This window comes from Cetorhinus maximus, chromosome 14, assembly GCF_964194155.1.
Source record: "Cetorhinus maximus chromosome 14, sCetMax3.hap1.1, whole genome shotgun sequence".
NCBI classification, from domain to species: Eukaryota; Metazoa; Chordata; class Chondrichthyes; order Lamniformes; family Cetorhinidae; genus Cetorhinus; species Cetorhinus maximus.
In genome coordinates this window covers 17228616-17244913 of record NC_135892.1, presented here as the reverse complement: position 1 = coordinate 17244913, position 16298 = coordinate 17228616, and the positions used below count along the sequence as shown (strand labels likewise).

General features: G+C 48.6%; 1 protein-coding gene across 3 annotated transcripts in view; it reads left to right on the top strand.

The window, feature by feature from the left end:
- rnaset2 (ribonuclease T2) overlaps positions 1 to 16298 on the top strand; it is a 39685-nt gene that overhangs the window by 1460 nt on the left and 21927 nt on the right. Inside the window, exon 1 of one of the 3 annotated variants that reach the window (XM_078556584.1) lies at positions 15973 to 16139. The exons of 1 other annotated variant lie outside the window; for it this stretch is intronic. The gene's annotated coding sequence lies outside the window, so the exon portion shown is untranslated. Of the gene's footprint in view, positions 1 to 15972; positions 16140 to 16185; positions 16208 to 16298 lie in introns of those variants that run through there. One more of the 3 variants, XM_078556585.1, reaches the window with a different exon arrangement.

Sequence of the window (16298 nt, the reverse complement as noted above, 5' to 3'; positions counted from 1 at the left end):
TGCCGCACTGTCAGAAGGTCAGTACTCAGGGAGGGCTGCACTGTCAGAGGGTCAGTACTGAGGGAGCGCTGCACTGTCAGAGGGTCAGTACTGAGGGAGTGATGCACTGTCAGAGGGTCAGTACTGAGGGAGTGATGCACTGTCAGAGGGTCAGCATTGAGGGAGTGCCGCACTGTCAGAGGGTCAGTAGTGAGGGAGTGCTGCACTGTCAAAGGGTCAGTAGTGAGGGAGTGCTGCACTGTCAGAAGGTCAGTACTGAGGGATTGCTGCACTGTCAAAGGGTCAGTAGTGAGGGAGTGCTGCACTGTCAGAAGGTCAGTACTGAGGGAGTGCTGCACTGTCAGAAGGTCAGTACTGAGGGAGTGCTGCACTGTCGGAGGGTCAGTACTGAGGGAGCGCTGCACTGTCAGAGGGTCAGCACTGAGGGAGTGCTGCACTATCAGAGGGTCAGTACTGAGGGAGCGCTGCACTGTCAGAGGGTCAACACTGAGGGAGTGATGCACTGTCAGAGGGTCAGTACTGAGGGAGTGCTGCACTGTCAGAGGGTCAGCACTGAGGGAGTGATGCACTGTCAGAGGGTCAGCACTGAGGGAGTGATGCACTGTCAGAGGGTCAGCACTGAGGGAGCACTGCACTGTCAGAGGGTCAGTACTGAGGGAGTGCTGCACTGTCAGAAGGTCAGTACTGAGGGAGTGCTGCACTGTCAGAAGGTCAGTACTGAGGGAGTGCTGCACTGTCAGAAGGTCAGTACTGAGGGAGTGCTGCACTGTCGGAAGGTCAGTACTGAGGGAGTGCTGCACTGTCAGAGGGTCAGTACTGAGGGAGTGCTGCACTGTCAGAAGGTCAGTACTGAGGGAGTGCTGCACTGTCAGAGGGTCAGTAGTGAGGGAGTGCTGCACTGTCAGAAGGTCAGTAGTGAGGGAGTGCTGCACTATCGGAGGATCAGTACTGAGGGAGTGCTGCACTGTCAGAGGGTCAGCACTGAGGGAGTGCTGCACTGTCAGAGGGTCAGTACTGAGGGAGTGCTGCACTGTCAGAAGGTCAGTACTGAGGGAGCGCTGCACTGTCAGAGGGTCAGTACTGAGGGAGCGCTGCACTGTCAGAGGGTCAGTACTGAGGGAGTGATGCACTGTCAGAGGGTCAGCATTGAGGGAGTGCCGCACTGTCAGAAGGTCAGTACTCAGGGAGGGCTGCACTGTCAGAGGGTCAGTACTGAGGGAGCGCTGCACTGTCAGAGGGTCAGTACTGAGGGAGTGATGCACTGTCAGAGGGTCAGTACTGAGGGAGTGATGCACTGTCAGAGGGTCAGCACTGAGGGAGTGCTGCACTGTCAGAGGGTCAGCACTGAGGGAGTGCTGCACTGTCAGAGGGTCAGCACTGAGGGAGTGCTGCACTGTCAGAGGGTCAGCACTGAGGGAGTGCTGCACTGTCAGAGGGTCAGCACTGAGGGAGTGCTGCACTGTCAGAGGGTCAGCACTGAGGGAGTGCTGCACTGTCAGAGGGTCAGTACTGAGGGAGCGCTGCACTGTCAGAGGGTCAGTACTGAGGGAGTGATGCACTGTCAGAGGGTCAGCATTGAGGGAGTGCCGCACTGTCAGAAGGTCAGTACTCAGGGAGGGCTGCACTGTCAGAGGGTCAGTTCTGAGGGAGTGCCGCACTGTCAGAGGGTCAGTACTGAGGGAGTGCTGCACTGTCAGAGGGTCAGTACTGAGGGAGAGCTGCACTATCGGAGGATCAGTACTGAGGGAGTGCTGCACTGTCAGAGGGTCAGCACTGAGGGAGTGCTGCACTGTCAGAGGGTCAGTACTGAGGGAGTGCTGCACTGTCAGAAGGTCAGTACTGAGGGAGCGCTGCACTGTCAGAGGGTCAGTACTGAGGGAGCGCTGCACTGTCAGAGGGTCAGTACTGAGGGAGTGATGCACTGTCAGAGGGTCAGCATTGAGGGAGTGCCGCACTGTCAGAAGGTCAGTACTCAGGGAGGGCTGCACTGTCAGAGGGTCAGTACTGAGGGAGCGCTGCACTGTCAGAGGGTCAGTACTGAGGGAGTGATGCACTGTCAGAGGGTCAGTACTGAGGGAGTGATGCACTGTCAGAGGGTCAGCATTGAGGGAGTGCCGCACTGTCAGAGGGTCAGTAGTGAGGGAGTGCTGCACTGTCAAAGGGTCAGTAGTGAGGGAGTGCTGCACTGTCAGAAGGTCAGTACTGAGGGATTGCTGCACTGTCAAAGGGTCAGTAGTGAGGGAGTGCTGCACTGTCAGAAGGTCAGTACTGAGGGAGTGCTGCACTGTCAGAAGGTCAGTACTGAGGGAGTGCTGCACTGTCGGAGGGTCAGTACTGAGGGAGCGCTGCACTGTCAGAGGGTCAGCACTGAGGGAGTGCTGCACTATCAGAGGGTCAGTACTGAGGGAGCGCTGCACTGTCAGAGGGTCAACACTGAGGGAGTGATGCACTGTCAGAGGGTCAGTACTGAGGGAGTGCTGCACTGTCAGAGGGTCAGCACTGAGGGAGTGATGCACTGTCAGAGGGTCAGCACTGAGGGAGTGATGCACTGTCAGAGGGTCAGCCCTGAGGGAGCGCTGCACTGTCAGAGGGTCAGTACTGAGGGAGCGCTGCACTGTCAGAAGGTCAGTACTGAGGGAGTGCTGCACTGTCAGAAGGTCAGTACTGAGGGAGTGCTGCACTGTCAGAAGGTCAGTACTGAGGGAGTGCTGCACTGTCAGAAGGTCAGTAGTGAGGGAGTGCTGCACTGTCAGAGGGTCAGCACTGAGGGAGTGCTGCACTGTCAGAGGGTCAGCAGTGAGGGAGTGATGCACTGTCAGAAGGTCAGTACTGAGGGAGTGCTGCACTGTCAGAAGGTCAGTACTGAGGAAGTGCTGCACTGTCAGAAGGTCAGTACTGAGGAAGTGCTGCACTGTCAGAGGGTCAGTACTGAGGGAGTGCTGCACTGTCAGAAGGTCAGTACTGAGGGAGCGCTTGACTGTCAGAAGGTCAGTACTGAGGGAGCGCTGCACTGTCAGAAGGTCAGTACTGAGGGAGCGCTGCACTGTCAGAAGGTCAGTACTGAGGGAGTGCTGCCCCGTTGAACGGTCAGTACTGAGGGAGTGCTGCACTGTCTGAGCATCAGTATTGAAGGAGTGTCACACTGTCTGAGCATCAGCACTGCGGGAGCACTACACTGAACTGTTGTAGGGTCAGCATTGAGAGAGCGCTGCATTGTCAGATGGTCAGTACTGAGGGAGTGGTGCGCCTTTAAACGGTCAGTACTGAGGGAGTGCTGCACTGTCTGAGAATCAGTACTGAGTGAGTGCTGCACTGTCTGAGCATCAGTACTGAGGGAGCGCCACTCCGTCGGACGGTCAGTTCTGAGGGATTGTTGCACTGTCGGACCATAGACATAGGAGCAGAAATTAGGCCATTTGGCCCATCGAGTCTGCTGCGCCATTCAATCATGTCTGATAAGTTTCTCAACCCCATTCTCCCCCCTTCCCCCCGTAACCTTTGATCCCCTTACCAATCAAGAACCTATCTCGGTCTTAAATACACTCAATGACCTGGCCTCCACAGCCTTCTGTGGCAATGAATTCCATAGATTCACCACTCTCTGGCTAAAGAAGTTTCTCTTCATCTCTGTTCTAAAAGGTCTTCCCTTTACTCTGAGGCTGTGCCCTCGGGTCCTAGTCTCTCCTACTAATGGAAACATCTTCCCCATGTCCACTCTCTTCAGGCCTTTCAGTATTCTGTAAGTTTCAATCAGATCTCCCCTCATCCTTCTAAACTCCATCGAGTACAGACCCAGAGTCCTCAAACGTTCCTCATATGTTAAGCCTTTCATTTCTGGGATCGTTCTCATGAACCTCCTCTGGACCCTCTCCAGGGCCAGCACATCCTTCCTGAGATACGGGGCCCAAAATTGCTCACAATATTCTAAATGTGGTCTGACCAGAGCCTTATAAAGCCTCAGCAGCACATCCCTGCTTTTATATTCTAGTCCTCTCGAAATAAATGCCAACATTGCATTTGCCTTCCTAACTACTGACTCAACCTGCAAGTTAACCTTAAGAGAATCCTGGACTAGGACTCCCAAGTCCCTTTGCACTTCAGATTTCTGAATTCTCTCCCCATTTAGAAAATAGTCTATGCCTCTATTCTTCCTATCAAAGTGCATGACCTCACACTTCCCCACGTTGTATTCCATCTGCCACTTCTTTGCCCATTCTCCTAACCTGTCCAAATCCTTCTGCAGCCTCCCTGCCTCCTCAATACTACCTGTCCCTCCACCTATCTTCGTATCATCTGCAAACCTAGCCAGGATGCCCTCAGTTCCTTCAGCTAGATCATTAATGTATAAAGTGAAAAGTTGTGGTCTCAATACTGACTCCTGCGGAACTCCACCAGTTTTTTACCTTTGCGGTTCCTCAACTCTACCCACACAGATTCTACATCATCTGACCCTACGTCATTTCTTGCTATCGATTTAATTTCATTTCTTACTAACAAAGCAACCCCACCCCCTCTGCCAACCTGCCTATCTTTTCGATAGGATGTATATCCTTGGATATTTAGCTCCCAGTCCTGATCCCCTTGTAGCCATGTCTCCGTGATGCCCACCACATCATACCTGCCAATTTCAATCTGCGCCACAAGCTCATTTACCTTATTTCATATACTGCGTGCATTCAGATACAACACCTTCAGTCCTGTATTTCCCGTCCCCTTTCTCATTGTCGTCCCTTTATCTGATGTGCTTGAAGTTAGATTCCTAGCCCTTTCCAAACACTCTGTCCTATTTTGTGTTCTGGGGACTTTAATAGCATCTCCTGGGCTCTCTTTTCAGTTTTTTCATAATTTTCCATGAAGTTGAATCCACCCCCCCACACTCTAACCTGCTGCTTTGTTTCCCATTAGTCATACTTCTTGGAGTTTTATCCTTCCCTCCCCCACAACTTTCTAGTTTAAAGTCCTGTTGACCACCCTATTTACCCTTTTCGCTAGAACATTGGTCCCAGATCGGTTCAGGTGGAGACCATCCCAACGGTACAGATCCCTCCTGTTCCAATACTGATGCCACTGCCCCACGAAATGGAACCCCTCTTTCCCGCACCACTCCTTTAGCCACGTGTTTATTTCCCTTATTCTCGCGTCCTTATGCTAATTTGCACGTGGCTCGGGTAGTAATCCAGAGATTATGACCCTTGAGGACCTGTTCTTTAATTTAGTTCCTAGTTCCTGATAATCCCCAGACAGGTCCTCTTTCCTAGCCTTACCTATGTTATTTGTCCCAACGTGGATCACAACAACTGGATCCTCCCCCTCCCTCTTCCAATATCCTTTCAAGCTGGTCAGAGATGTCCCTCACCCTGGCACCATACCATGTGGGACTCTCGATCCTGCTTACAAAGGAAGCTATCAATTCCCCTAATTATAGAATCCCCCACAACTACCACTTGTCTTTTTGCTCCCCCCTCTTGAATGGCCACCTTTTCCATGGTGCCGTGGTCAGCTGGCTCATCCTCCCTACAGCCCTGTTCCTCATCCACACAGGGATGTTGGACAAGGTCAAGAGCTGAGGCTCCTCTGTTCCTGAACACAGGATCCCTCTACCTGCCTCACTTGCAGTCACATCCTGCTGACCCTGACCGAATTTGAGGTACTTAATCTACCGGGTGTGACCGCCTCCTGAAACAAAGTGCCCAGGTAACTCTCCCTCTCCCGGATGTGTTCAGACTCCAGCTCATCAATTCTAAGCCGGAATTCCTCCAGCAACCAACCAGTACAGAGGGAGCACCACACTGTTGGACAGTCAGTACTGAGGGAGCGATGAACTGTTTTAAGATCAGTATCAAGGAAGTGCTGAACTGTTGTAGGGTCAGCATTAAGGGAGCGCTGCACTGTCAGAGGGTCAGTACTGAGGGAGTGGTGTGCCGTTGGATGGTCAGTACTGAGGGAGTGCTGCATTGTCTGAGCATCAGTACTGAGGGAGTGTCACACTGTCGGATGGTCAGCACTGTGGGAGTGTTGTCAGAGGATCGTGCTGAGGGAGTGCTGAACTCTCAGAAGGTCAGCATTGAGGGAGTGCCGCATTGTTGTGAGGTCAGCATTGAGGGAGTGCTGGACTGTCGGAGGGTCAGTACCGAGGGAGTGCTGCACTGTCAGAGGGTCAGTACCAAGGGAGTGCTGCACAGTTGAAATGGATTTTTCTCAACTGAGCCATTATACCTCTGCTCTCACGCTGCACAATTGAAGAAACAGCTGCCGAGTTCTCTCCTGTCTCCAGGCCAATATTTATCCCTAAAGCAATATTGATAAAAGCAGAATTTTTTTCCTTCACTGGTTGTGGCATCGCAGGTAAGACCAGCATTTTTTGCCCATTTCCAGTTTTTCTAGCGAAGGTGTTGATGAGCTGCCTTCATGAACTGCTGTGGCCCTCTTGGTGAAAGTGCTCCTACATCACTGTTAGAATATCGATCCAGCAATGGTGACAAAGAACTGAGATCTATTTCCAAGTCAGGATGGTGTGTGACTTAGGAGGGAGCTTGGAGCTGGTGGTGTTCCCATGTGCCTACTTCCCTTGTCCTTCTACGTCTAAGGGATCATGGGAGATGCTTGGTGAGTTGCTGCAGTGCATGTTGGAGATGGTACACACGGCAGGCACGGTGTGCGGTGGTAGAGGGACAAAATGTTTAAGGTGGTGGATGGGGTGCCAATAAAGATGGCTATGTTGTTCTGGATGGTGTTGAGCTCCTTGAGTGTTATTAGAGTTGTGCTCATCCAGGCAAGCGGAGAGTATTCCATCACACTCCTGACTTATACCTTGTGAATCATAGAATCGTTACAGTACAGAAAAAGGCCATTCAGCCCATCATATCTGTGCTGTCTCTCCTAAGGAGCAATTCGCATACTGCCACTCCAACGCCCACTCCCCACATCCCTAAATGGTGGAGAGGTTTTGAGGAATCAGGAAGTGACTTACTCACTTGCAGAATTCCAAGCCCCTGACCTGCTCTTGTAGCCACAGTACTTTTGTGGCTGGTCCTGTTCAGTTTGATTAATGGTGACCCCCCCCCCAACCCACTAATGGTGTATCTGTCCTGCCAATGGGATAGGACATAATAAGGGACAGTGATGGAGGAGTCTGGGATACTAGCTATAAGGTATGATTTGCTGAGTATGAACATGCCAGGCTGTGGCTTGACTAGTCTGTGGGACAGCTCTCTCAAAGTTGATGATTGGGGATTCGACCATGGTAATGCAATTGAATGCCTGGGAAGGTGGTTAAACTTTCTCTTCTTGGAGGTGATCATCACTTGGCATGAATGTTATTTGTCACTTATCAGCCCAAGTCTGAATATTGTCCGGGTTTGCTGTACATTGTCACAGACTGCTTTAGTGTCTGAGAAGCTGCAAATGTTACTTAACACTGTACAATCATTAGCAAAATCCCCACTGCTGATGGAAGGAAGGTCATTGATGAAGCAGCTGAAAATGGCTGGGCCAAGGACACTACCCTGACGAACTCCTGCAGTGATGTCCTGAGGATGGGATGACACCACAATCATCTTCCTTTGTGCTAAGTATGACTCCAGCCAGTGGAGAGTTTTCCCTCTGATTCCCATTGACTCTAGTTTAGCTCAGGCTAAACTTGGTCAAATGCTGCCTTAATGTCAAGGACAGTCGCTTTCACCCCACTTCGGGAGTTCAGCTCTTTTGTCCAAGTTTGAACCAAGACTGTAATGAGGTCAGGAGCTGAGTGGCCCTGGCGGAACCCAAACTGAGAGTCAGTAAGCAGGTTATTGATTTGTAAATGCCACTTGGTAGCACTGTTGATGACCCCTTCCATCACTTTACTGTTGATCGAGAATAGACTGACAGGGTGGCAATTGGCTGGGTTGGATTTGCCATGCTTTTTGTGCAGAGGACATACCTGGGCAATTTTCCACATTGCCAGATAGATGCCAGTGTTGCAGCTGTAACGGAACAGCTTGGCTAGGGGCGCGACAACTTCTGGAGCATAAGTCTTCAGTACAATGGCTGGAATGTTGTCAGGGCCCATAGCATTTGCAATATTCAGTGCCTTCAGCTGTTTCTTGGTATCACGTGGAGTGAATTGAATTGGCTGAAGACTGGCATCTGTGATGCTGGGGACCTCAGGAGGAGGCCAGGATGGATCATCCAATCAGCACTTCTGACTGAAGATGGTTGCAAATGCATCAACCTTATCTTTTGCATTAATGTGCTGAGCACCCCCATCATTAAGGATGGGGATATTTGTGGAGCCTCCAACAGTGAGTTGTTTAATTGTCCACCGCCATTCATTATTGGTTGTGACAGGACTGAAACAGTTTGATCTGGATCAGTTGATTGTGAGACCACTTTTTGTCTATTGCATGCTGCTTCCATCTTTAGTATGCATGTAATCCTCTGTTATAGCTTCACCATGTTGGCACTTCATTTTTAGATATGCCTGGTGCTTTCCTTACCCATGTTTGACCTGATGCCAACATCACTTCACAGGGTCCGGAGTCAATGTTGAGCACCCCCAAGGCCACTTCCTACTGACTGTACACCACTGTGCCACAACCTATGGTGCATCTGTCCCGCCAATGGGATAGGACATACTAAGGGATGGTGGCAGAGGAGCCTGGGATATTGGCTGTAAGGTATGATTTGCTGAGTATGACTATGCCAGGCTGATGCTTGACTAGTCTGTGGGGCAGCTCTCCCAATTTAGACACAAGTCCCCAGCGGTTAATGAAGAGGCCTTTGTAGAGTCTACTGGGCCATGTTTGGCTTAATCGTGTCTAAACCTGGTCCCAAGATTGATTATCATATTGGTGTTGTGGGGTCTTTTTTTTTAATTTATCCTTTCATGGAATATGGGCTCACTGGCAAGTCCAGCATTTGTTGCCCATCCCTGATTACCCTTTAATTGAATAGCTTGCTAGGCCATTTCAGAGGGCGCTTAAGAGTCAACCACATTGCTGTGGATCTGGAGACACGGTAGGCCAGACCAGGTAAGGACAGCAGATTTCCTTCCCTAAAGGGCACTAGTGAACCAGATGGGTTTTTACACCAATTGATGATAATTCATGGTCACCATTACTGCGACTAACTTTCAATTTCAGATTTATTAATTGAATTTAAATTCCAGCAGTTGCCATCTGGGTCTTCCCTCGGGGGGTGAGGCCTGGGGCAAATCACACTCTCTGGGCACCCCCCCCCCCCCCCCACCGTGGCATTTTTATACAGGTGAAATCTGGTTACAGTGAATGTCAAGGGCTGCTGAAGGTTAAATATTGATGGCTTACATTTTGACTTTATATGAACATATGAAACAGGAGCTGAAGGAGGCCATTTGGCCCCTTAAGCCTGCGCTGCCATTCAATAAGATCATGGCTGATCTGTTTGTAATTTTCTAATTCCACATTCCCATCTACCCCCGGTAACCTTTGATTCCCTTGCCTAACAAGAATCTGTCTACCTCCGCTTTTAAAATATTCAATGACCCCCGACTCCACTGCCTTCTGAAGCAGAGAGTTCCAAAGTCACACAACCCTCTGAGAGAAAGAAATTCTCCCCATTTCCTGTCCTAAAAGGGCAGTCCCTAATTTTAAAACAGCGCACCCTAGTTCTGGACTCTCCCACAAGAGGAAACATCCTTTCCACATCCACCCTGTCAATTGCGTTCAGAATTTTATATGCTTCAATCAAGTCACCCCTCACTCTCCTAAATGCCAGTGAAAGCAAGACCAGTCTGTCTAACTTTTCCTCATCAGATAACCCACTCATTGCAGGTTTCAATCTAGTAACCTCCACTGAACCGCTTCCAATGCATTTATATCCTTAGTTAAGTAAGGAGGCCAAAACTGCACACAATATTCGAGATGTTGTATAACTGAAGCATAACATCCTTGCTTTTATGTTCAGTTCCTCTCGTAATAAAGGACAGCATTCCATTAGCCTTCTTAATTACTTGCTGTACCTGCATACCAACTTTTTGTGACTCATGCACTAGAACACCTAGATCCCATTACACCTCAGAATTATGCAGCTGTTCTCCATTTAAGTAATACTCTGTTTTTTTGTTCTTCCTGCCAAAGTGAGCAACTTCACATTTTCCCACATTAAACTCCATTTGCCAGATCTTTGCCCACTCACTCAACCTATCCATATCCGTCTGCAACCTCATGTCCTCCTCACAACATACTTACTTTCCTACCTATCATCTGCAAATTTAGCTACCATGAGTTCGCTCCCCTCATCTAAGTCATTGATATAAATTGTAAAAAGTTGAGGCCCCAGCACAGACCCTGCGGGACACCATTCATCACTCCCTGCCAATCAGAAAAAGACTCATTTATGCATAACTCTCTGTTTTTTGCCTGACAGCCAATTTTCTATCCATGCTAATACGTTACCCCCTACACCATAAGCTTTTATTTTCCACAATAACTTTTCATGTAGCACCTTCTCAAATGCTTTCTGGAAATCCAAGTACAGCACATCTACAGGCTCCCCTTTATCCACAGCACATGTTTGTCCTTCAAAGAACTGCAATAAATTGGTTAAACATGATTTCCCTTTCGCAAAACTATGCTGACTCTTCCCGATTACCTTGAGTTTTTCTAAGTGCACAGCTATAACCTCCTTAATGAGCAGTTCTAACACCTTCCCCACGACAGAGGTCAAGCTAACAACTATAATTTTCTGTTTTTTGCCTCACTCCCTTCTTGAATAGAGGGATTATATTTGCTACTTGCCAGCCCAATGGAACCTTTCCAGAATCTAGGGAATTTTGGAAAATTAACACCAACGCATCTACTACCTCATAGTCACCTCTTTGAAGACCCTAGGATGAAGTCCATCAGAACCCGGAGACTTGTCAGCCGGCAGCTCCATCAGTTTGCTGATATGTAATAGTGGAAATGGATGCTGGCAAGTCGGCAGCAGGTTTTACGCTGTTTTGATCTTTATTTCCAATGACTTAATTTGGATCCAATGAACCTAATATTTCCTCCTTTGATTTGCCAATTACTTTTGCCTGATTACAGTTCTGTGAAGCCCTTGGGACAGTTTTCTACAATAAAGATTCTATATAAACGCAAGGTGATGATGTTGTTTGTTGTTGTTATGGAGCATCTGCAGGTTTCAGTGGAAGGATGAACTAGATGGGCCAAATGGCTATCTCATCTGTATTTATCTGTGTGGCCTTATTTAATTGAGTAATAAAACCCCTCGTACGAGTTATAATGCATCCACTAGCCAATAAATGGAGAGAGCAATTAATCATAGATTCACTAGGGTATTGCCTGGTATGAGGAAATATAAATAAGGGGACTTGAAAAATTTAATTTTTTTTCATTAGAATAATGCAGATTATGGGAGTGATTTGATAGAAGTATTTAAATAGGAAAGGATGGGAAAGCAGCAAAGGCAGTGGAAGCAGATTCGGTAATAACTCCCAACAGGAAATTGGATAATTACTTGCAGTAGTAAAAAAAGAGTAGGGCAATGGGAAAGAAGCGGGCATTGGAACTCATCCGATAGGTCTTTCGAAGACATGGCACATGCACAATAGGACAAACAGCCGCCTTCTGTGCAGCATTATTCGCAATTCTATGAAATGCGATTTGAACTCTTTACTTGGGTGGAAGGTAAATGGCAGCATGGAGTGATTGGGATGAATGTCCTGTTTCCTAATTGTAACTTCTATGTATTTCTGTATGAAACAAATCATCACTGTGCATTATTCATTCTCACATTTACACTGAGAGCATACAGTGTCCCAAAGGCTTCACGGAACTCCCGTTCCCCATTTCCCTACAATCAATGTATTCAAATGAGGAGCTGGTGGAGATAGGGAGGGACGAGACCATAGTGGGACTTGAAAACAAAGATGAGAATTTTAAAGTAAAGATATTGTTTGACAGGGAGCCACTCAGGTCAGCGAGCACAGGGTAATTGAGAAATAAGTTTTGGACGACCTAAAGTTTATGGACAGACCACCCGGCATCGACCTAGGCACTGCAAACAACAACGGCAGCTCAGCCCTGTTGACCCTGCAAAGTCCTCCTTTCTAAATTCTGGGGGCTAGTGCCAAAATTGGAGAGCTGTCTAACAGACTAGTCAAGCAGCAGCCTGACATAGTCGTTCTCACGAAATCACATCTTACAGATAATGTCCCAGACACCACCATCACCATCCCTGGGTATGCCCTGTCCTCCCACTGGCAGGACAGACCCAGCAGAGGTGGTGGCACTGTGGTATACAATCAGGAGGGAGTTGCCCTGGGAGTCCTCAATATTGACTCTGGATCCCATGAAGTCTCATGGCATCAGGTCAAACATGGGCAAAGAAACCTCCTTCTGATTACCACGTACTGCCCTCCCTCAGCTGATGAATCAGTGTTCTTCCATCCATCACCAAGAGTGGCTTGGTAGCACCACTACTGACCGATCTGGCTGAGTCCTAGAGGATATAGCAGATCTAGCAACTCAAGATTGGGCATCCATGAGGTGTTGTGGGCCATCAGCAGTAGCAGAATTGTACTTGAACACAATCTGTGATCTCATGGCCCAGCACATCCCCCACTCTACCATTACTAACAAGCCAGGGAGTCATAGAGTTATACAGCACAGAAACAGGCCCTTCGGCCCATCGTGTCCATGCTGGCCATCAAGCACCTATCTACTCTAATCCCATTTTCCAGCACTTGGCCCGTAGCCATGTATGCTATGGCGTTTCAAGTGCTCCTCTAAATACTTCTTAAATGTTGTGAGGGTTCCTGCCTCTACCAACCCCTCAGGCAGTGTGTTCCAGATTCCAACCACCCTCTAAACCTCCTGCCCCTTACCTTAAATCTATGCCACCTGGTTATTGACACCTCCGCTAAGGGGAAAAGTTTCTTCCTATCTACCCTACCTATGCCCATCATAATTTTGTGTACCTCTATCAGGTCCCCCCTCAGCCTTCGCTGCTGTAAGGAAAACAACCCTAGCCTATCCAGTCTCTCTTTACAGCTGAAATGCTCCAGCCCAGGCAACATCCTGGTGAATCTCCTCTCCAATGCAATCACATCCTTCCTATATTGTGGCAACCAGAACTGCACACGGCACTCTACCTGTGGCCTAACTCGTCTTTTATACAGCTCCAACATAACCTCCCTGGTTTTATATTCTATGCATCAGCTAATATAGGCAAGTATCCCATATGCCTTCTTAACCACCTTATCTACCTGTGCTGCTGCCTTCAGGGATCTATGGACATGTACACCAAGGTCCCTCTGATCCTCTGTACTTTCTAGGGTCCCACCATTCATTGTGTATTCCTTTGCCATGTTAGTCCTCCCAAAATGCAGGACCTCACACTTCTCAAGATTAAATTCCATTTGACACTGCTCTGCCCATCTTACCAGCCCATCTATATTGTCCTGTATTCTAAGGCTTTCCTCCTCACTATTTGCGACACCATCAATTTTCATGTCATATACAGCCGCTCCACTCCTGCTCTTTATCCAGCCCTCCTTGGTTCAATGAAGAGTGCGGGAGGGCATGTCAGGAACAGCACCAGGCATACCTCAAAATGAGGTATCAACCTGGTGAAGGTCTAACAAAGGACTACTTGCATGTCAAACAGCATAAGCAGCAAGTGATAGGCAGAGCTAAGCGACCCCACAACCAATAGGTCAGATCTAGGCTATGCAGTCCTGCCATATCCAGCCATGAATAGTAGTGGACAATTAAATAACTCACTGTAGGAGAAGGCTCCACAAATATCCCCATCCTCAATGATGGGGGAGCCCAGCACATCAGTGCAAAAGATAATGCTGAAGCATTTACAACAATCTTCAGTCAGAAGTGCTGAGTGGATGATCCATCTCGGCCTCCTCCGGAGGTCCCCAGCATCACAGATGCCAGTCTTCAGCCAATTCAATTCACTCCACGTGATATCAAGAAATGGCTGAAGACACTGGGTTCTGAAAAGGCTATGGGCCCTGACAATATTCCGGAAATAGTACGGAAGACTTGTGCTCCAGAACTTGCTGTGTCCCTAGCCAAGCTGTTCCAGTACAGCTACAACAATGGCATCTACCCAGCTATATGGAAAATTGCCCAGTTATGTCCTGTACACAAAAAGCAGGACAAATCCAATCCAGCCAATTACAACCCCATCAGTCTACTCTCGGTCATCAGTTAAGTAATGGAAGGGGTCATCGACAGTGCTATCAAGCAGCACTTGCTCAGCAATAACCTGCCCACTGACACCCAGTTTGGGTTTCACCATGGCCACTCAGCTCCTGACCTCATTACAGCCTTGGTTCAAACATGGGTAAAAGAGCTGAACTCCCGAGGTGAGGAGGGAGTGACTGCCCTTGACATCAAGGCCGCATTTGACTGAGTATGGCATCAAGGAGCTCTAGCAAAACTGGAGTCAATGGGAATCAGGGGGAAAACTCTCCACTGGCTGGAGTCATACCTAGCACAAAGGAAGATGGTTGTTGTTGGAGGTCAATCATCTCAGTTCCAGGACATCACTACAGGAGTTCGTCAGGGTAGTGTCCTAGGCCCAACCACCTTCAGCTGCTTCATCAATGACCTTCTTTCCACAATAAGGTCAGAAGTGGGGATGTTTGCTGATGATTGTACAATGTTCAGCACCATTCATGACTCCTCAGATACTGAAGCAGTTCATGTCCAAATGCAGCAAGACCTGGACAATATCCAGGCTTGGGCTGACAAGTAGCAAGTAACATTGGCACCACATAAGTGCCAGGCAATGACCACCTCCAACAAGAGAGAATCTAACCATCGCCCCTTGACATTCAATGGCATAACCATCACTGAATTCCCCCACTATCAACATCCTGGGGATTACCATTGACCAGAAACTGAACTGGACTAGCCATATAAATATTGTGGCTACAAGAGCAGGTCAGAGGCTAGGAATCCTGCAATGAGTAACTCACCTCTTGACTCCCCAAAACCTGTCCACCATCTACAAGGCACAAGTCAGGAATGTGATGGACTACTCCCTACTTGCCTGGATGAGTGCAGCTCCTACAACACTGAAGAAGCTGGACACCATCCAGGACAAAGCAGCCCGCTTGATTGGCACCACATTCACAAACATTCACTCCCTCCACCACCGATGCACAATGGTAGCAGTGTGTACCATTTACAAGATGCACTGCAGAAACTCACTTAGGCAGCACCTTCCAGACCCACGACCGCTACTATCTAGAAGGACAAGGGCAGCAGATAAATGGGAACACCACCACCTGGAAATTCCCCTCCAAGCCACTCACCATTCTGACTTGGAAATGTATCGCCATTCCTTCACTGTCACTGGTTAAAAATCCTGGAACTCCCTTACTAACAGCACTGTGGGTGTACCTACACCACAGGGATCACCACCACCTTCTCAAGGGCAACTAGGGATGGGCAATAAATGCTGGCTCAGCCAGCAAAGCCCACATCCCATGAATGAATAAAAAAAAAAGTGGGAGCACTCAGCAGGTCTAACAGCATCTGTGGAGAGAAAAACAGAGCTTTCAGTCCGGCTCCGAAGAAGAGTCATACCGACTCGAAACGTTAACTCTGTTTTTCTCTCCACAGATGCTGTCAGACCTGCTGAGTTTTTCCAGCATTTTCTATTTTTGTTTCAGATTTCCAGCATCCGCAGTATTTTGCTTTTATATATAAAAAAAAGTTGGGGGTTGGGGGGGGCTAGCATGCATTGAAATAATCAAGTCTAGAGGTAACGAAGGCATGAATGAGGGTTACAGCAGCAGATAAACTGAGACAGGGGTGATGTCGAGCAATATTATGGAGGTGGAAATAGGATCTCGGGATGAAATGTGGCGCAAAGGGTTGTTAACAGAACTGGTTACGCTTCAAAAGTAGTTGCTTGGCTCTGTATAAATACCAGTCCATTCACTTCCACTAACCAGGTATAACTCCATGCCATCTCTATTAGTTACAGCAGCAACCAGTGATAACCTCAACCGCTTCCACGAACCCGGAACGCCCGCTGCCTCTCGCACGGGGGAGTGTTAATCTGGGCCCCGCCCACTGTTAAATTGCAACAACCTGTCCCATGTGACCGGAGGAGACCGTGTCTTTGTTGTTGGAGAGTGGCAGCGGGTGAGTGATGTGTCCGCGGATCGCTGACAAATTGTGTAGGGTCCACTAGATGGGCTGTAATATGAAGGGTGCAACGTGTGAGGCTCCACAAAGGCTGAGAGTTTGGGGGGTGGGGGGAAGCGGGGCTGCAGCTGGGGGAACATGGGGCGGCTGGTAGAC